We start from the raw sequence: 18,956 nt of genomic DNA, 5'->3' as shown, positions 1-18,956 counted from the left end.
TGGTATACTGGATAAAAGTACAATAATGTTTTTAAATGTACAGCTTACACCGCTGATGATAGCTAGCGAAAAAGGGCATGCTGACGTTGTGAAATACATCATAGATAAAGATGTCAACGTATCTGCATTGTATGAAAAGGGTCACAATTGCTTAGAAATCGCCATACTTAATCATCATGAGTGAGTTTTATTAAATCATATATAAATATACCGTACCAAAAGTATCGAATCGGTATCATTCGTGGTCATTTAAAGAACGTTTATGACTGGGCCAAATCTATATGTTTCTTAACAACTTTTATTTGAAACAAAAATTAGCATCATACCATTGTGTTTTCTCGGATCATACTAACTTGCTGTAGTCACGAGTTTTCCGTATTGTGGCATATAAAAGGTTCGATGCGTGGTTCGCCACTCGCGGTTTATATTTGGCAGCAATAGCATTCCTATTAAGTCAACATTTGAGTACGTTTAGTTTTTCAACTACTGTTACAAACGACAATATTAGTTAATTATCAGATCATCGCAATACGAACGAACACAGAAGGGACGGACAAGGTTTTCGTTTTTATTCAATAGCAGGTATAGTAGAGATTAGCTCAATTACATGTCTTGTTTACGCTTGTATTTTGAGAAAATCCCTTTAGTTCAAAAGTGAATTAATACAGTACGAGTTTCGTGTACGAATTGTAACGGTTCAATAAACAAGTGAACGATACATAAATTATGCAATAGAATTCTTATGATAACCCGTATTTTTAGAGAATGATGAATGACACAGTTTATCGCATTACGTTAGACATATATATATAATTTATGATAACCCGTATTTTTTTAGTGAATAATGAATGACACAGTTTATCGCATTACGTTAGTGTTGTTTACTCTTACATCAAAGTGAATTATAATCAACTTGATATTTTCCAACTAAGGAACTGTATATTTTGTTATTTTAATATGTTGATAATAATTTTTATGATGATAACTTTTACGTGAAATTTCATGTGATGTCGTATGCGGAGCTTTGTAGCCAATCCAGAGTGTACTTCTTGCGAAAGGTCCAAACAAACATCGGATAACAGCATGAATTCCTGTGACAAAGGGAAGTACAGTATAGATTTTTATATTTTTTTTTATTATATTCAGGGACTTTCTGTTTGGTAAAGTTCAACCAAAGTTGTCCATTTAAGCCGTAAATAAGATTTTTATAGGAATAATGTTCGATAATACGTAAAGATCTAAATTAATCGTAACATTCATTTATTAAGTCCACATTTCCCACCCACCCCACCCTTATTTTTTGATGATTTATATACTAAAATGTTTTTGTTTATCTTAATAATTTATATATTGCTTGTTATTGTTTTCATATTACAGGCAAATACGTGTAGGAGTCTTGATAAAAGATGTGAAAATGGCATAATCAATGCGGAGGTAGTCTTATATGTAGGGGACCAGATAAAATAGGTGATGAAGGTGACCATATGTCGCAACATTTCAAACAAACGTATACAACAAGTGTCTCCATGGTTAAGTTAGTTTCGTTTCAGTTGAAACAAACATTTCAACGTTAACAAACATTACGGACGGAAACTATCTGTGCGATGCTTCTTGTTGTATAGTTCTAAACGACTGAAGTGAGCGCCGTCAGTATTCACGTCAAAAATGACAAACATCTCAAACCCCAAAGGGCCTGAAATTTCCATGATTTAGGACTGCGCTTGCGCGGTTCATCCTTCCAGTGTTTGGGTGTGCTTTACACTTACATTTCAACATTAATTGTGTACATATTTTATTAACGTGCATTTAATTTGATGTCGTTTTATATTTGTGCATTTTGACAATACACAGCATAAGTGCATTATGAGTTCATACTCGTCGCTATGGTGTGATGGTTACAGTTTTCCAGAGCTTTTGATCTCTGTTTTTTACTCTGGCCTAGCACATCTTTGTTGGCAGGTGTTAAGTTTGATTGTCGTGAAGCGTAATGTTTACATGTGGACAATTTTAATGCGATGTTGATCTTAAAATATATCAACATTTGAAAAAAAAAATGTTTGTACAAATATATTGTGCTGCACAATGTGTACGTGTATTTCATGAGTTGTATTTACTGTTTTTACTGGCCACTTTCTTGAATGTATTTTACAAGCCCAATTCCTATCTTGTGTTCTGGTTTATTTATACCAGGGTTGATGTTTAGTTTATGGTATCGGCGATTTGTTATTAGGAAATTATTGTTTAACTCACAATCATAATGAGTAACTCAGTTAACTTATGTCAGTCTCAAAGCATTTGAATTGTGGTCAGATCTCTACTTTGTGTCATTGCTAATTATAATTTAAAGTAAAATAATGAATGTACAGAGACCAGCCAAATATCTATTTCAATGAATTTGCAAATTGTCTTTCTAAATAAAAACAGTATTTAAACAGGGTTTCTCCTATCCAATTGTGTTTGCTAAATTTAAAGTATCAAATACAAACTGATTAAGAGTTGTTTATTGTTGTTGTGTTTATGTTGTTTTTTTTTCAATTATATGTTTGTAGGTCTGTTGCAATGATAATTATTGAATCAAACAAGTGGGAGAAAGCTCTTCGAAACTACACAAAGGACGACAACGGCATAGAATGTACACCGTTTAGAAAACTGATTCGTCATATGCCAGGTAAGCTCATGTTTTGAATACCATTTCTCTGAATAAAATGAATTTGAATGGTTATACAATTCAGAGGTGAAAACGTGCTACGTTTCCTTTTTTACAGATACTGCAAAGGCAGTTTTGGATAGATGCATGTTTTCATCCGCGGGGAAAGTCACCACCGATGGAAAAGAAAAAGACCAAGCAAAAAATTCATCTGACAAAAGTGATGGGAAAGAAAAATGTACAAAATACTTAGCTCGATTCGACTTCGAGTTTATTGACGATCTATATTTCATAAAAGAATGGAAGGGTAAAAAAGATGTTCGAATTCGGGGTAGGACTTTATGTGTTAATTTATTTTTTTCAACAATAAATATTATTGTTGTAGTGAATACGCTTGAATGATTTGAATGATAGGTGTGGTCATCCAATACAATAAAAGGCGCACAATATAGGTAGCATTTAATCCTAATGCATTATCACATATGAATACATCCATAGGGGAAATAAGCACAAAAGAAAATCTAAAAGTAAAAGGCAGAAAAGAAAAAGAGAAACGTATATAATACGCTCGATTGAATTTCGAATTTATTGAATATCTATATAACACAAATGAATGGCCGAAAAGGATCAAAACTTACCACAATAGACTCGAGGTTGGACTGTTATTTGTGTGTATGTTGATGTTTCAACAACACAGTATTTATTGTGATGTTGTAGGCGTGAATGTTTGAAATGATTAGATAAGTTGTTCCATAGTCTTGGATACTCCGGTTCTTAGCAAACATATTCTGTTTCATTTCAAGGCGATTCCCTTTGATCTTTCCGTTTCATTTTATTTAGAAAACCTTTTGTGGATATTTTTATCAATTTGAAATCTAAATATAACGCACCACGAAATAGCGAATGACTTCTTTTACATTTTGTAATATTTTTTTCACAGAAATGAGTGCAACACAGACCCAATACAGCTGTACGTATGCCAAAATTCTTAGTTGTTTATTATTATATGCGGGTTAGCTTTAAAAATATGTAATGATATAAATATTTTGTTCAGAATTTAACTATGCCTAAATGTATGCACACGTATTTTAAGAATGAACCTTCGTAAGTCATCTTAAGATTAAGTGATGGCAAACATCGGTTTTTATGAATCATCTGTAAGCTTACAAGGGGTTTATGAGCAATGACACCGGATTTTCACTCATTTTTTTAATTAAAACAAATATAATATTTCCTCACAGAAAAATACAACGTGACAATGTATAGACATTACAAAGTGCTAATTATGAAAAGAAAAATTTCCGATTTTTTTTCCATTTTTGACATTGTATTTTAAATTTGGAATTGTGTTGTTTTAAAAAATAAATAAAAAAATCTAATATTTCCACACTGAAAAATACAACGTGACAAGGTATAGACATTACAAAGTGCTTATTTACGAAAAGAACAATTTTCGATATTTTTCCAATATTTGGCATTGTAATTTTAATTTGGAATTCTGATATTTTTTTTAATGAGTTTGAAAATCCGATGACAGTGGTAATAATGTCCTGCGCATGTAGACATTGAAATGAACACTGTTTAGACAAGATTTCTGAAACAAATATTAGTTATAGAAAATATGACATACATTTCATAATTTTGTTTGGATTCTGGACATTTTTTATGCTTTCATCAGACAGGAAAGCAATACAATGAATGAAATATATCACATTTGTTAATGTATCGTATTTGTCTTAGATAGATCACAGGCCTTGAAATTTTCAGATAAGAAAGAGAAGGATATACCCGAGCCGTATGAAGACGATTGTGATAAATTCCAGGTTCAACATCCAATTATGATTATGGTAAGGTCTTTTTAACAACATGCGTTTTATTTTGATAACCTTCAGCTAGAGGATATACATTCTAACCTAGTCATACGTTATCACATGATAATACCGTTTCCTATTTTAGTCATAAAAACTTGTTAGTATTATACATTAGATAAAGATAACGTTTTATGAAAGGCTTTAGCCTGATAAACAAACAAATGTTCGATAATGGTTGGTTAAGTTCTAACCTATCTATGAAAAACAGTTTGTTGATGCACCGAAACTCATTATTCGTCATGTAATAAATCATGTGGCGATATTCGATGCTCATTTTAAAAATCGATATTGTTTCATTTTTTGCAAACCACATAAAAGCATTCGTGATAAATAAACTTTTGTTGTATTTCGATGATTCGCCAATCTTAGTATCTACAACCGAATAAGTAGTAGAAAAGGCATTGAAAGGAGATTTATGAATAGATGGCTTATTGATAATCAAAGCGCTGAAAGCACCGATGTAGTAGGGCTACATATAGAAGCATTGACTTCTGTTTACCAACACCACAAGGGAGCTCTGTTGAATAGTCTGTTTTGAACAGGAGAACCGTATGGCAGAAGCGCCGAAAAAGCGTGCGAGATGCATGGAATATTGTCAAATCCCTGGGGGACGGATGAAAGTACCCTTCGATAAATTGTGTTATTGCTAGTTCATTAATTTTATCGGTCTCAAAACACATTAATGTATCAAAACACTGAGAGTACTGAATGCAGCAATGCCTTCATTATACTGAAAAAATGAAAATAATATTGTGTTGAAACTAAAATCCTCAAACCCTTGGTTCAAATAGCAACATCAGAATTTGAAATTTGCAATAATATGTAAACATTGAGTGAGTGAGACACCGAGACAAATAAACTAGTCAAGCGGCTCGGTATTCATACTCTAAAGGCGCACAAAAAGTAAAAAACAAAAATATAGCTTTGTTTGGGCGCTTTTTTAACTTGGGAATGTGTGGCCACGTAGTTATTAAATAAAATAAAATATGAAGGCTAATATTGTTTTATCTGTACCTATATCACATTTTCGTTGTTTATCATTAAATACTATTAGAATTAAAAAAGAAAATGTTGCATCAACTTGAATTGTGTGTCTTTAATCAGTAATCCCAGTAGGAACGACAACGTTGAAAATAGTTTTTTCAACATTGAAACGTTGGTGAATATAATAATGATTGATGTCAATCGGCTCGGTATTCATACTCTAAAGGCGCACAAAAAGTAAAAAAAAAATATAGCTATGTTTGGGCGCTTTTTTAACCGGGGAATGTGTGGCCACGTAGTTATTAAATAAAAAAAAACGTTGTTGATTTTGTACAATTCAACATTAACATGGCTGCTGTCAGTTTTATCTTTATCTTTATAAAATAGTACATGACCTGGCCTGTATTCGTCATCAATACGATCTTAACATTATGGAACTTCAATATTGGTCATTTACTTAACTGGTGTGTGTTTCTTTCCCATGCGTCATTAAAGAACATAAATAGTATTGCCTGGCTATGAAAACTTTTTTTAGTTTATGTGTACATTGCCATCATTCCTGGTACTACTTTGAATATCCAGTCTTCTTTCTTGTTATGTCAGAACTTAAGTTCCCAAATCTCATTTTAAACGCAGCTTCGATTTATGCCTGTTCTTGGTGATCTGACAAACCACTTAAAATATTATTTGGAAGTTACGCAGAAAAAATTGATCCTGTTTATCTTGAATCTAGAATAAATATAGCAATAAATGTGTCGATTTTTTAACTTTGCATGGGCTTTCTTTCGAGAAAGGTTTGGCAAATATCATTGTGGTAAGTGTTTAGAAGTGAAAATGGCATTGTGCCTCAGTATATGGCAATGCAATGCATTGTGTATATGTTGGAAATGTATGTGTCAAATTATGAATGTTTACACTCAATGTGGTTGTAAACTCGCCGAAAAATATGTTTTCTTGCAGTAATCCCTCCTTTATTATTATAGGTTTGTCTTTAAAACATTCATTTCAGATTCTTTCTTTGAGAAATAACTATTTTAGTAAGTAAATGTAATGTAAGATGCTGGCTACTTATGCACTGCAGTACTGCAGTAGAAATAAGGAGTACTCCTCTTTTTGAGACATCTTTGGTTAATGTGTGTATGTTTCATGATACTTTTTTCTACTTTTATAATATATGAAAGCAAATTGTCACTTTGTGTGAAATATTCAGAGGAGGTTTGTTGATTTCAGTGTAAGCTCCCCCATCATGCACTGTTTTAATAGCGGATGAGGTTGACCGTCATTCATACGCCGGCTTGTTGAGAATATTTCAAAAAGTGAATTGTTTACTCGTGTTTCGGTTGAAACAGTTTTAAACATTCATCAATAAATTTTGCAGGGCTCCTTTTCCTACTATAAAGTTCTATGAAAACAAATTGTCACCTTATATGAAGAATTTATATGTTGGTATTAATTTGTAATTTATTTAAAAATATATGTTGATATTGTTTAATATGATATAATATTAGTTGCTCAGATTTGTGCATTATGCCGAAATATAAAACAAATTTACCTACTTTCCAGTCTGAAGCCGGACAGTTAAAGTTACTCGTCCATCCGGTTGTGAAGTGCCTTCGTCAGCATAAATGGGACAGATTCGCAAGGAGTTATTACTACGTCTTCTTCGTCGTGTATGCGGTTTACTTATCGTTCTTGACGGCATACGTTGTAATGACGCCACCGCCATTTGCAATGTATGATATAATTATTTAAGTACAAACATTAAAAATGTTGAACAGTCAACTGTATATTTGGGAAAGTAATGAATATATACATCATAAATATATATCGAACAACATTTGTTGAATTATAAATTTTATAAAATTGGTCCTTCGATCGACAAATATTCATTTATTTGGTTGTTTATATTTGCCACTTTGATTTAAGTAAAATATATCGATATTTGTTTCATACATTTGTTGATTACATCATGTAGATAACATTAACAATCCAATAAGCCAGATCTTTTACAAAGATCATGTTTAACAGCATAAGATGCACTAGACACCAAACTAGATAAATACATCTTCTGAGACGTGTGTTTTATTTTATTTGTAGACGGCAATCAAGCTGTGAGGAATATTATGACAGTGGGTACAGAAGGCCACTTTCATTACACGTGGTCAAAACATTTCTATACTTTCTTATAAGTCTCAACGCCACCAAAGAGGTTTGTGGTGGGGTGTTTTGGTACTTTCGAAAATGAAAAGCAGTTGCACTGAAATCAAAAATCATTTGTGTTTCTTATTGGCAAAATCTAAAAGCCAATTTAATACTATGCTCATTTCATTTAAAAACGCATAACTATGCATCACAGTGTATTGCAATTTTGTAAAAGTTTACTGGTATCAAATCAATACGTCTAGATCTATCTTAAGATATTTAAAGCTTGAATGGTCGATTAAGTACTTTTTATTATATCGTAAGATATTTAAAGCTTGAATGGTCGATTAAGTTGTTTTTATTATGTGCTTTCTGATGGTTTATAGATATATACTTAAACATATTAAAGATATTTATCAGTAAAATAGAATTGATATTACGCTGTTTCAAACAGTGAAAATATCATTTTTTGTAATTTGAGCCCGTTCTTACTTCCAAATGAAATTTCAACGCGCATTTCTAAGGGACATTATTTCCGCGAAATACAATTTGGATCGTTTTTCTGTCATTTTATATCCTTGTAGTAAAAAGTTATAGTGTTTGTTTCAGTGATAGGTCGCGATTTAATTCAGCTAGTGAGCATCAAGGGAGTGGCGTACATAAAATCAAATAATTATCTTCTATATATATAAGACCATATGTAGGCATGTTTTTGACTAAGTTACCCTTCCTAATACCAACCAAAATGGAATTATATACAACATATAGTAAAGAATATAGCACTTTATGTTCAGCCAGTGGACATGGTTGCGTGTTTTTACGTCTTTATAATATTTATCTTATTATGTTACTACATGGATTTTTTTATTATTATCATTATTATTATTATTATTTAGGGTGTGTCTGTATCGTGTTGATCAGTTATTTTTTTGTTATTTTTAGATGTTAAATTAGATGTAAAACTCAACAATGGATTACACATTTTTAACAATTTGATTAATTTGCTGTAAACTTTTATAGTATATTTACCTCGTATATCTTAAGTATGTAATTATTCTTTTTAATGCGGGAAAATTCATAAAGATAGTGTTTGAGACCCTCTGCTGACTTTAAATTAAGGTTAACAATTTTTAGTAAAAAACATTTTTTCAATTCACGCTGACCTCTGCAGACTTGACGACTTGATGTCAGGTTTCTATACCACCGCATTTTTTGTATATCATCTGTGAATCAGTACATTGTATTACAGAAATATTCGAGTTTTAAATGTATGTTCTTTCTTAAAAAAAAATTAATGAAAGGTTCTCTGATTATTCAATGTATTATCTTCCCTAATTTTAGAACGATACCGCGTGCATAAGTGAAATTTGGATTAGATTTGTTAGAAAACTTGAAACGATATAATATAATCATTTTGCAGCTGATACAACTATTTATGCGACGTTGGAACTATTTGAATTACGTCAACATTACGAAAATCATTCTTTCCGTTACGAGTTTCTTATTTGTGATCGATTTTGACGGATGCCAATACTTTACCAATTACAGATACGTACGTTTTCAGAGTCTTTGCTAACTGAATATTTAAGAAAAACATACATGAATAAAGTAACCACTTTTACCATTTTAACACAGTCACGCGATAATGTTTAAATGATGTTTGCTATATTTTGGACATTATTTGTCATGTCCCCTGTCACATTGTCACGATATTCCTCCCAACATACCAGACGAATTGAATATTTCTGTATATCGCGGGGATGGATACGGGATGTCTTAGAAAAGCTTGAATAAACTGTTAGTTTATGTATGATTTCATTTCAAGAAAAAAATAACTTGACAAAATCAATAAAGAAAGAAAGAGGTTTTTTTACAACGGTCCAAAACAGAATGGATTAAAGTGTTTGCTTACTTTTCGTTTGAAAAGTAACGAGCATAAAGCAATCACAATTAAATCTCGATGAAAAAATAAACAACGAACAAAAAATACTTATCACATGCTAAATCGTATTATTTCCTTAAAAAGCACGATGAAAACGTTGAAGGAATGACAAAAATATCCAGGTATTTGACACATATTACTCTATTTTTATCTCTTATTAATAGTTTTTGTTTTTAACTTTTAACTGAAAAATAAATGCTATGATGCTCCCAAAGACATGAACACCAAAAAAAAGTCCTGGGTCTAACAGGTTGACTTCAGTATTCAACAAAATGTTTGCAACGAAATAAAAATATATTTTGTAGACTTAATCAATTATTTATTAGATAATAGTAGTATTCCTAAGCCACTAAGCATTATAATACTCATTTAAAAAGTAAAAAAATGTTTAGAGACAAATTTCTTTATCAAATTAGATTAAAAATAGCTTCGAAAATAGTTGGTAATAGGATAAAGCCACTGATTTATCAGTGTTTATGTCTTTGAGGGCATCTTTTTCTCACATTTCATTAAGGCATCTGACAATATAGATAAAGAGATCAGGTGCGAATGTCTACACAAGTTATTTTTGGTAAACATATAATTAAATTAGTTGGATTATATAAAAAAAAAGCAAAACTAGTATAGCATAAACAACGGTTATCTTTCTGGGGTTTTTTTTATCTTTTTAAACAATTGTGTCACAAAACTGTCCACTATCTGTTTATTCATTTCCTATTTATATTGAAGCGCTTGCCATCAACATAGATAAAAAAAATCAATAAAAAAATCATGAAGAACTGGTGATAAGTAAAAATGATTTTAAAAAGTTTCTTGTTTAACATTTAATAAATTTTGATGTGTGTACGATTAGGCAACTTAAGATGTGAAGAGCTACCAATTTTCAAAAAAACACTTTTATTTAAATGTTTATTTCCCTAAACTCTTATATATAATGACTGCATTTGAAACACCGTTTGAAGTTTGAAGAAGGTATAAGGAGATACAAAATAAAACATGTATGGAATGGAAAACCCGATAACATAACAAGAAATCATATTTTTCAAGAGAATTAAAATTTGGCGAAATTTGTTCGACTTCAACAAAACAACAGGCGAGTAATGAACGCGCCTGTATTTGAAGCAAAAGTTGTGACAGTGTGGCATTGGAATAACCGATACACATTTTGATGAATCCGTTGCCGATTATGAAAAAAAATTCAAACGAAATACGGTATGTTTTATTTTGTACCATTTTCAGACCTTCCAATGGAATCTTGGTGCAGTTTCGATTGTTCTGTCTTGGGTTGGAATTGTTCTGTTTTTGCAAAACTGGCCAGATATCGGAATTTATGTTGTAATGTTCGAAAACATTTTGAGGACCTTTGTGAAGTTCTTCATCGTTTTCCTGCTTTTCATTGTTGGTTTTGGGCTAGGTTTCTTTTGCTTACTTCAAAATCAGGTAAGTCACTTGACTAATTAAAATTAAGTTGATAGAAAAATATCCCTCCAATGCCTATGAGTCAAATTAGCGATTATATAAACACAAGGTTCACCGATATCTTATGGTAAATATTTTGTGTGCTAAGGCGCTTACACATACACATGATCATTTATGTCTTAGAAACTCTTGCTAGCCTTAAATACGGATCAACTATCAGTATTAAACAGCCTTAATCAAAGCAAAAGATGACGTGTTTTATTAAACCTTATTTATCTCGATTTCAGACATCTTTTTCAACCGCGCCCTACGCTATACTCCGCACCTCCGTCATGATGATAGGCGAACTTGATTTTAACGGTGTCTTCCACGACGACGTGGTCCATTACTGGATCACCTATGTACTTTTCTGTATATTCCTGATTGTGATGACCATTGTTATAATGAACCTGATGATTGGTCTTGCAATTGATGACATCAAAGCTATACAAGACCACGCAGAACTCAAACGGATACAAATGAAGGTACGTTTATCGTCCCAAATCTGATTTCATATTACAACTTCAGTATATATGTATAAGTCATAACTGAGTTATGTTCTTTGACAGCAAAACTTATTTTTACTTATACATCTTATAAAGATTATGTTCACCGGCTAAATGTTTCAGTGTTGTTTTATTTTATTTGTATTTATTCATATTGATTACTCTGTTGTGTTCCCATTAAGGTGAAGCTAGTTCTTGACGTTGAGGGGCTGTTTCTGAGTGTTGCAAAATATCGTTTCGTCGGTTATTTGATTTGGCCACCTAGATGGTACATTGATGTTTACGTCAAGTCGTTTGATAGTGAAGAGGATATGAAAAAAGCCCTTTCAGAAGATGCAGAAAAGGTTTGGATATTGTGCAGTTTTTAACCGTACTTTCGATTATGATTAAATGATAGAAGTAACTTCATTCCTAAGTAAATATTTTTATTCGATATTATTTTTCTTAAATAAAACAAAAACGAATGGTTTAATCCTGGGTAAGCATATCTTTTATAAAACAAAAAGATGGGGTGAAAATGACAAAAAATGAAATTTATTTCAGTGTCAAATGCAATGCACTTTGATATCATTTTGAATTGGTTTGCTTATTCGTGAACTTTACACTCATTTTAATGTTTGATCATATAATTGCCTTGTTGATATTCGCTATTTTAAATGTTTTTAAAATAATCTGGACGCTGAATAGTGATGAATACAGATCACGGGCATACACAAAAAATCAAAATCGAGATCATTCGGTTCTCCGACTTTCATTGGCGTGTAGAAACAACGTCCGTTTGATACGCAAGTTTCAATCTTAAAACAAGATGGGTTTGACCTCAATAAGTTAAGATGGATTATACTTTGTTTCAGTATGAGAATCAAGTTGAAAAGAACCAACACAAGGTCATACATGAAGTGAACGAACTTAGGAAAACAATGAAGGAAATAAAAGAACAAATAGACAGGTATGCGAATCAAGTTGAGAACAACAAGCACAAGATGATACGTAAATAGAAAAGGCTCAAGAAAGCAATAAAAACAATGGAAATAGAACAGGGAGTAGTACTCGAGGAAATCAAGCCAAAATTGTTCGAGGAAACCAAAAATTAAAAACGATGCTTGTCAGTTGCACTGAGCAGACATATCACTTTCCTGGAAAAGATTGAAATTCTATTTTTACCGTTTGTCATTTTGTTGCATTTTATATACCAAAAGGAGCAATGTAGTAGTAACTGACACGAAATTATAGTTCTATATGATTTGTGTTACCGTTATGTTTCTAAATAACCTATGTCGTTCAGGAGGAGTTACTAAGGAGGGAGTTTAAGTAATTAATATAATGTAAAGATTAAATTATGCTCCCTCAGATCAAAAATACCATGGGAACTACACGGGCAAGCCCATTTAACAAACTTTTTACGATAACCTTTTGAGACGCACAAAGTTACCGCCTTTGGTTATAAGTTAGTATTACAACCACCAATTAAAAACACGCAACAACGCATTGCCAAAGCTTTTAAATTAGCTCGTAAAGATGTTGTGTATATTGGAATAGTGTTGTTTAATTTTGACGGAGTAATGAATATTGTTTTATTTAAAACATTGCTCTGACGAGTCTAATAAATGTATCATTGATTTTGTAAAATCTATTGCTGCTTTATAATTTTGTAGTTTTATAGTATTTGCCAATTATTCATTAATTTAAATAACAAATAATTGTGGTGAGTTTTGTAAAAACAATCAGAGAGTGGCAGCTTTTACATTTTGTATTGTACTTGATGTTGTGTACTTATTATTGTTTATGATAGAAGCTCAGCATAATGTGCCATTTTTATAAACACCATAGGTTATGGTAATCTGTAAGCTGATTTTGATATGGATATAATTGTATACCTATGCTAAGGCAACGAGTAAGAGACCAATATGATCAAACGTTTTATCATATCTCAGCCCGAAATGAAATACTATTGCAAATGCAAACACGATTTATTATTTGAAGATTATTTAACGTGTGTTAAAAATGACAACCATTGTAAAGAATTATCAAGATTTAGACTAATATATCATTCAGCGGTAAAAGAGTTATAATAAAATAAGTTGAGAAAAATTAAAAATGTAAACTTTGTGCACAAAAAACTGTTGAGTCTGAATATCAATTTCTACTTTGTTGTTCAGCTTATTCAGAATTAGAAAAATATACTGCATTTAATATGTTTGGCCAAATGTTGTTAAACATAAATATTTGATATCAGTAAAGAGGAATAAAACTGTTCATTTTGCTATGTATTAGATATTTGAAAAACAACTGAAGTTTAGTTGCTTCTATTTGATTTGATACTTATAGTTATACTTATATTTATCACGTATTAAAACTGTAGTTATTTTGTTAATATCAATGCATGTATGTTTTTGTCATAATGTAATTGCCATATCATATGTTTGTGTCTTGGCCATAAGTAGATGGATAAAAGTAAGCATGCCGATTCGCAAAATAAATATGAAAGTCTGTAACTATAATTATTAAAGTACACCATTGTAACAATGAAATAGAGGATATTTGTTTATTTTAGGGTAAGATCGTACTTTATGCATGGTTGCCAGCGAGAAACATAGTTTACGAGTGGGCTGGCAATACCGTAAGTGAAAATATAGACTCTCTATGATCACATGTGAAATAAAGTACGATCTTACACTGAAATCAACACCGTTTCTGTTTCGTTCATGCTTATTTCCGGAGATTCATTGGAATTTTAATTTGTTCTTTTAAATACTCCCTTTTGTGGATGCCTTTTTGCTACCCAACCACCCGTTGGACGTCCCTCACGCACAGTTTTGATCGCCGATGACTTGTAGACGTGTCATTTCCAAGATGAATACCACGCTGCGTCATTTACACTTCAATTGTAATTTGACATTTTGTGGTGGGGTATTTAAGTTCATAATTAAACCATCACTTCATTTTTGTGTAAATCTTGCGAAAAATTCCTTTTGCAATGTCAGACAGTTTAAACATATATTTAATATATGATATTACATCGAATTTATGTTTGTGAATTTGTTTTAGTCTAATATATTGTACAAAAGCAAATGTTCGAGTATTCAGCTTCAAACAACGTTTGAAAAATTGGTTAACTATTCCCTAATGAACGGTAAATTGTGTTTATTTCCTAACAATTTTTGTTTAAACATATGCAATCTCTTTTTCATATTAAATTATTACTTTTATTGTACTGGTTTACAAGCGAGATACTCAGTTTCGATCAAAGGGAGGTAACTGTATTTGATTTATAAGTAGTTTTGAAAGTTGATATTCATATTCTTTATTTTGCAGTTAACATATCAAACTATTCCGCTGTTGTTATTTCACTGATATAACTCCATATTTCAACGAGAATCATGAAAAATATATGTCATATATAACTGTGATATTGTTTATAATGTATTGTTTATAGTTGAACATTAACTTATAGTAGTTTAAATAATTTTAGTTTTACTCTTTTAGTTTGAAATAAAACTTTATAATAACTTGCGTTACTTGTTTTATCAAAGAACTACGAACGCTAACAAGGGAAACTGTTGGTTGCTGGCAGCGGAGATAAAATACGAGGTCTAGAGATAATTAGCGTAAAAAGGTCTTGGTAAGACCCTTTTATTCTGATACACAGTGCTGCGAAACACGGATTTAAGTTGTAAAAAGCGTTTACATAAAAGCAAGTTATTTGACGATGCAATAAGAAATACACATATGACGGTTTCAGAAGTTAAGGCATCATTTTCAGTAGTTTTGTGACAAAAAGCTTTATACGAAAAGAGAGAAAAAAGAGAACATTTTGCTAAAGGTGAATTTGGGAAAATATTATGTAAACTAAAATAACTAGCTTTTCAAGAACTCGGACACAAATGTGTTGAGTTAAAGTGTTGGCACCGAATATTCACATCGAAAAGAGTAATCGAGTACCTAAGTGAATGTGGAGAATAGAAATATACGAAATAATATCCCTAAACGTGCAGGGACGATCTCTGTCGCCTTGTATGCTGAACAAGGGTTTCAGCATTCACTTCTTGAGGAAATTATGTTATCTGTTTGTCATATTATTTTTTATCTGTTTTTAATAAATTATTGTTTCAGATGTAAACGTTGAGATAAAGTTCAATTAAAAAAACAATTTGAAAGCAGTTGTGTGATATTCATCTTCTCGTGATAACGGTGAAGGCAGAAAATAATATACAGCAAATTTACGTATCTCCTGTGTGGAGTTTAGGACTTCCGTCTGCTTTCCGGCTTCCCCGACAGTCACGACAGTTGGAACATGTACATGGGGATAATTATTTAACATTTAAATTAAATTCACTTCCTAAAGATGATATTCATCGCGTTGCATTATGTCTTCAACACAATTACATTGAATAAATCAACACTTTTGAAATTTATATCCTATGTTACATGTAAAGATAATCATTTCTACCTTTACATATACACACTGCTCTAGTCTTTTCTAAAGAGCGAAAACTAATGTTAATTTTGCATGAATCTGTCGGCGTTATGACGACACCATTTTTTTCATGGCTACACTCGGTAAGGACATATTCAACGTCATTTGACCAATCGTTAACGACGTTTTAAATATTCACGGTTCCTTTTTTGCATGCGAAAAAGCAGATAACAGATTTCTCTCCTTTATTTTGCCTGAAATATCTCAAATCCATAACTTCAAACAATTAAAAAAACAGCAAAAAATTAGAGTAATCCGTATTTTCCTGAATTATCGCAATAAGGAAGTACAAATACATGAAGCGCAAACATCAAAGCGTTAATTCTGTATGAATACACGGAAATTCGAATAATTACTTAAGTTTAAGTAAGTAGCTGAAAAGCATCAATATATGGTGTTTAAAGACCTAGTTTAAGGAAGGTTTGGCATGTTAATTCCTGACTGTGTATCCCTTGTTTATTGCTCCCGCGTAACAGCAGATGTCGATTATCAGCTAGACAGAAGAGTGCAATACCGATTAAGATTAATACGTAAAAATTAAGTACTATAAACGATTGTGTGAGTCACTTAAAGAAGGCATAAACTGGCCCTTACATACATGATTCTCGTTTTATAGCTAAGTCGATTACTTGTACTGCCCAGTTACTGCGCATCCGGTATACAATCAAGTTTTTCGTTTAATCGTGTCAAGACCCTTATATGATTATGTTATGCCTGGTAACCAATAGCTTTCGCCCGGACTTATTTTCACTGCATTCAAACTACCTTGTTGTTTAAAATTGAATCATTAAACATTTTTTTATTTTCATTTCATAAAGATTCTATGTTGAGATAAAAAACTAAACAGTTAACATAGTTAGAATATTGATACGTTAATTATGCGTTTTATTTTAAAAATGTACTTTTGTTATTATGTCATATGTCTGATGCCAATTTTCGTATTCAAAATGCGCAATAAACATGGTCTTAATTGTAAGTAGGTATCTTACACAATTGTGGAGATATCGTAATGAAACTTCAGTATTGCTTCCTGAAATCCAATTGAAGTGAAATACAAAATACAACAATAAAAGCAAATGTATATCTTAGTAACCAAACTATATGGCTCTTAATGTGTGGTAGCCTAAAGTTGATCCAACGGACAGATCCGAGTTTTAAAACGAGTTTAGGAGACAGTTTAAGTGTTCTTATTATGTATATGTTGACTTTCTAACGCTTTAAAATAAAAATGTAAAATAAGCAAGTATCATTTATGTCGCTGGCATGGTTGCTTAAGTATACTTGTATATTGAGTTTCATTTCAAAGGTTTATCAGTTTTGCGTTTTCTGATTTACCATTTTACTATTTTTATTTGGATGGGATGCATTTGAATACGTTCACAGTTCTTCCCATGAGTTGTGCACTTGAATACATAGCTAAGAGGTTGTTAATATAATTAAATAAACTGATCGTACGGAAACACTTGAAATTGTATACAGAGTAAAAAGAAAACAGTGTGGTGAAATATATATCTTCAAATTAGATTGCAAAATGTCAAAATTAAATCAACTTGACAACCCTTAATTTGGACTCCTACATTGACGGCCACATGGTGCTTCAAAGTGGCCTCAGAAGCCAGTTTTAAGGTTGTGCAAACACTGTTGAGGTCACAGCTACCACGCAGGTGAGGCACATAGGGAACAAGAAAAATGTTGATGTATAGCATCAAGTCGGCGCATTGAAATTAGAAGAAAAACGTGCATGCAGATAACCAAAAATGGTTATTATTTCAATGATTATATTGTTTTTTATGTTGGGTGTACATATGCTCGAAGGACATTATGGTTAATAATATTGTTACAATAGTTTAAGCCCGGAATTATAGATATTCTTTTTTTCCCAAGCCTCCGATTAAAACTAAATTATTACAAAATAATACAAACGTTTCTTCGGAAGAAATAGAGTCAATGGTCTAATACATAGATTTCAATAGCATGAAATTCACTTTTTATTTGTATGGGCATGTTATGTAAATTCCTTGATTTATATTAAGTATAAGTTTTTTAACACATTTCACTCAAACGGGTATATAGAACGGGGATAAATATACTATACATCAAGAGGGAATTATCTGGAACTCATTCTTTCGAATGGCATTTTCAAAACAAACAATTAAAATCAAGGTTAATTACTCAATACTCGGCATTTTTCTGTCACAAAGGGAGATTCCTGCGTCGGAGGTTTACATACATTAAGGATATTGTAATAGAACCGTGTAACCTTCATCTATTTGGGCAAAAGTTGATATCAATCGGAACACCTCGGCCTGTATCTATCTCGGAGATGGCCGAGTTGTTATGATTGCGTTGGTATTTCAAATAAGATTTTCAAAATTATAAGCAGGGCTATTTTAATTTAAGGTTTCGTTACCAATTAAAGTGTAAAGTTTTAGAAAACATACTTAACTTCATATTTTATCATGCTGCGTGGAAACTATTGAAATAATTGTTCTGCAATTTATGAACTGGTCCCTAAGTTGGAATATTTCTAAAGTAATATCAAATATAGTCGGTGCCGACTAATCATTTTAACACAAAGACGGTTCTACATAAGGTTCTCAATACGTTCATCTGGGAAATAAGGCAAACAGCTGAGGATGGTAAGAATTCTACATTTGGTTAAGCAAGATTTCTTTCATTGAAAGAATATTTAATGTTTCTTACGGAGCAACAACGATATCCTTGATTTAAATCGGAATAAAGGTATTTACCTTAAACACAGAAACATGGTTTTTAAACATATACATCCGATAAAAATAAGATAAACAAGTATAATCGTGCATGATGACTCGCGGTTCAGACTTCCTTAATTCAGTATAATTCAATTATGTACTAAATTCATTAGTACAGGGCTCTCGTGTACAATGTGGTTGAACATTATACAATGGAA

The sequence above is a fragment of the Mya arenaria genome, chromosome 6 (assembly GCF_026914265.1).
Source record: "Mya arenaria isolate MELC-2E11 chromosome 6, ASM2691426v1".
In the NCBI taxonomy this organism is placed as follows: Eukaryota; Metazoa; Mollusca; class Bivalvia; order Myida; family Myidae; genus Mya; species Mya arenaria.
Note: the sequence above shows the minus strand (reverse complement) of the source record.